The following is a 4,093-nucleotide window of genomic DNA, read 5'->3' on the forward strand; positions in this document are numbered from 1 at the left end:
TGAGGGGGAGGGCAAACAAGGGCGTGATGGTTGGTAGGAACCAGATCAATAAGGAGGCCATGGCTGGGGCGTCCCAGGCTTGCTGAAAGCCTGGGGCAGTTTGCCACAATCTTGTGCATGCGGTGCCTGTGGTGCTTGACCGCTCACTCCAGATGCCGCTGGCCTCACCTTCCATGACCGCCACCACCACTGCCACCACAACTCGGTTGATAAATCATCGCCGCCCCAGGTCCGGGGGCCACCCAGATGGCTACATGAGTTCCCCGGATGATGAGGTGTCAGTCTGGGGAGCGGGTTTCTGCCCAGAGTGCAGGGAGCAGACCTGCGTCCCTCAGGCCAACTCCACAGCCCCGCAGGGACCTGGACTGGGCTCCAAGGTGAGGACACCGCGAGGCGGCGAGGGTGAGGCTGGAGATGAGTACCCAAACCCTGAGGGATTCAACTCAGATTGGGAGGTGCTGGAAGCAGGGGTGCCGGTGCTGTGGGGCTGCGAAGACTGGCTTGGCTCCCTGGCCAACAGCAAAGGGGAGGCCCTGCAGCTGGCTGACGAGTCGGTGGCGGCCATCCTGCGGCAACTGAGTGACCCGGACATACTGGGCGTCCGCAGATACCTGTCCTTGGAGAGCTATGCGATCACCGACGTGTCCTCCTTGTGGGCCAACCTCGAGGCGGGTCCCAGATGTCGAGGCATGGTCCCACAGAGATGTGGGGCGGTGGTGCTGGCTGCGGCCCGCCCTCTCCAGGTCGGTGGGGCTGAGGCGGGGCAGGCCTGGGGGAACCCTAAGCGAGGCACTAAGAGTAGGTTGAATGTGGCTGCGGATCGCCAGCGGCCCCCCTTGGAAGGCTCGTTTGGGCTACTGCCTGACTCCGAGTCCTCTGATGAGTTCAGTGAGATAGAGCTGATGAGGGTGAGCATTTATCCCAAAGAAGGAGGCCAAGCCAAGTTCAACAGCCTCAAGGATCCCAGGAACACACCCAGACACTTGACTGTCTAAGGCAGGTAGAATCTCCTTCTTAACCGGCCAGGCCCGTTCCTGTCCTCTGTTCTGCGAGGATTCACTTCGGTTGTGGAAAGGCAGGACAGGCAGGGCGATGCAGAGCTGAACATCTTCCCACCTAAGAAAATGCAGAGTGAGCTCTGGGGGAAGGGTGGCTGCCTGCAGAGCTACCAGGGAGTACCAGTATGGCAGCTCCTGCAGCTGCCACTACAGGCAGCCTGCCATGCGTCACTCCTAGGAGGAAGAGAGAGCAGGAGAAGAAATCCCTTGGAGGCGTCTCCAAACCTGCCCTGGGGAGAACCTTCCCTTCCTGGGATCAGCGAACCTCGTCCACTCCCCTGGAACCGTCCCCATTGCCCCCAGTCTCTGGCATTCCGCTGCTTGGGAGGTCCAAGAGGTATCCCTTGGCCCCTTTGGGAACCAAAGAGTCCAATAACATGGGTGCTGGGGCGAAATCTGTGGCCAGGAGGGCCCGGGAGGCCGTGTCAGTGATGGCGGTGGTGGGAGAAGACAACGACACAAATAGAGACCCAGTCACAAAGGGCCAAGCGAGTAGGCCAGGCCCCTCCTCTCTCCTGACTCTTCTCCCTCCCACCCTCCCCAGGACACACGTCTTCACCCGTGCTCCCTCTGTCCGTCCCTCAGGGGTCGTCATTGGGTGCCCCTTGGTCAGTGGGTCATTAGGATGCCAGATTGGGGTCCTTTTACTAGGGACAAACGTTAAAGTAGCACTTTGGGTGTGCTGGGCTCAGTTTTCCACCCTTGGGCTGTTTCCAGTCTCCACGAGGTTGGGACTAGAGAGGAAGGGATGGCTGGTAGCTTAATTGTGTCAAGGGGACCCCTTAAAAGCTTCACAGAGTGTCAGTGTTTAGATGAATGACTTTCCTGAATCCTACTTCTTAGCTGTTCCCCAAACCTTCTTTCAAGGGGCCCGGGCTTTCTCAGTGCTGCACTGTTGTCCCCCACTCAGCTCTGCCTGCTGGCCTGGGGCCGACTGACGGAGAAAGTGCTAAAGAGATCAGCCTTTCAATTCTCTTCCCATTCCCCTGCCTCAGCCCAGTCCCAACTCACGCCTGCTCACACACACACAGACACAGACATATAAATGCACTGATACACACACACACACATACATTCACACACACACACACATCATTAGTCCAGACTGGTGAAAAATCTTTGTTTTATCTTCCTACTCACTGGGCATGGCCATCTTCTCCATGGGCACATCATGGAGAACCCAGCAGTGATGACCTCAACATCAGAGACCCCCAAGATCCAGGAAACTCAGAGCCCTTGGCCCTGAACCCGGGAGGAGTCATGCCCAGAGGACCTGAACCCTCAGATGAGTGTCTTGGGTTTTGATATGGGGGGAGGGAACCGGGGGTGAGGGCAGAAACCTCTCTCTCTCTCTCTCCTGGGGGCTCAGCCTTGCTCCTAGGCAGCTTCTTCCATGGGAAACAGGGTGTCAACAGGCCTGGCCCTGGTCCCATCATCCTCTGTGTGGGATTTGTTTGGCAGAGGTGATCAGTGGCGGTGCCCCAATAGCTGCTCTGGCTGTAAACTTGCAGGTTAATAGCTTTTTCTGTGAAGTGCTCTTCACCCACATTGCTCTCCCAGGTGCTGGCTGTGGCTGCAGCTCTGAGAGGCTCGAACCCAGAACCACAGTCTTTGGGGACCACAGTGGTGAAAATGCTGCCCTTGGGGAACAGGGGAGGCAGGCCCATAGAGAAGGTCTAGCCTGCCAGGCAGAGCAGGGGAGGCTTGTTGCCAGCAGATCGAGGTGCTGCCTCACCTCGCATTAGAGTCTGGTTGACCCTTTCCACCTCACTAGGAGCCTGGGAAGCTGGATTGTGTGCCCTTTCCCTCTCAGGTGACCAGGAACCAACTGATCATTCCCCAAGACTGGAAAGGAAGCAGCAGCCACCGGGAATGCTGGACTGTCCTTAGGTAATGCTTCCTCTGGCTCTTGAAATGCACACCCAATCCTCATGGTGGAATCTGGATCCAAGTGCAACTGAAATGTGTGGGCCTCCCCGCCTCATCCCCATTCCACACCCCTCAGAAGAAGCCCACTCCTGTCCACTGAGAAAAGTCTTTCCCTTGCCATTCTAGACATCTGGCTTTGGGATGGATGGCCCTGGGGAGAGGAGAAAAGGGAAGCAATGGGAGGGCAGTGTATGTAACCTTTTCTCTTCCTCCCATGTCTACTGGCCTAGTGTCTGGTGCTACAGAGAGAAATGGATGACCTTAAAGAGCAATACAGTATCAGGAACCAGGGACAGAGAGCAGCGGGTTCTTAGTGCAGAAGCTGGATGTGCACTTGGGGTGGGGTGGGGTGGGCTGTAGGTGCAGGGGACCTCGTAGGGATCAGCATTCCTGTGGGGAGGAAAACCTATCAAGCATGTCCCTGGAGCATGCAGTGCATGTTTAGCTGGGCGTGCGGACAAGTAGCAAAGTACTGTGTGGACTGCGTGGACACTCTGCCCGACAGATGAGTCCTAGAGAGCTCCTTCTGATAGGACTTGTAGAGATGCCATGTTGATTTTTCCCTTTAACTGCTGCTTGGTGTGGCCTCTAAGGTCCTTGTTAGATTCTTTGTTTTTGAGACAATTTTTGAACTTGAGAGCTGCTGGCACATTTTGGTTCATTTTAGGAAATAACTCCACATTTAACTCAGGTGGTGGGGAGTGGTCAGGCCCAGAGCTCTTTGCATTGGGGCTAGTGGGGGTGGGTTTCAGGTGGCTCCACACAGGGACAAGGGGACAGGCTTCTATATCCCTCTGTCTGGAGCACCTTCTTATGCCTCTCCCTGTTTCAGCCGTCATGCAGCACCTGGCTGACAAGTTCCAGAACCTTTGAGGTGAGTGTTACACACACCATACTGCTTCCCATAGTCCTGGCTCTTGAGCAGCCCTGTGGGCTGGCCCTGGCTTGAGGCTCTTCCCTGACTCTGCTGTTTCACAGGTTGAGCCCAACATCTTTCTTATTTTTTTTATTTTTATTTATTTATTTATTTATTTTATTAGTTGGAGGCTAATTACTTCACAACATTTCAGTGGGTTTTGTCATACATTGATACGAATCAGCCATAG

At 55.6% G+C, this 4,093-nt stretch overlaps 1 pseudogene; it reads left to right on the forward strand.

Annotated features, from left to right (window-relative positions):
- The first annotated feature begins 254 nt into the window (after positions 1-254).
- LOC122690443 lies at positions 255-3,860 on the forward strand (annotated as a pseudogene).
- Positions 3,861-4,093: the final 233 nt, after the last annotated feature.

Source organism: Cervus elaphus, chromosome X (assembly GCF_910594005.1).
Source record: "Cervus elaphus chromosome X, mCerEla1.1, whole genome shotgun sequence".
Classification (NCBI taxonomy): domain Eukaryota; kingdom Metazoa; phylum Chordata; class Mammalia; order Artiodactyla; family Cervidae; genus Cervus; species Cervus elaphus.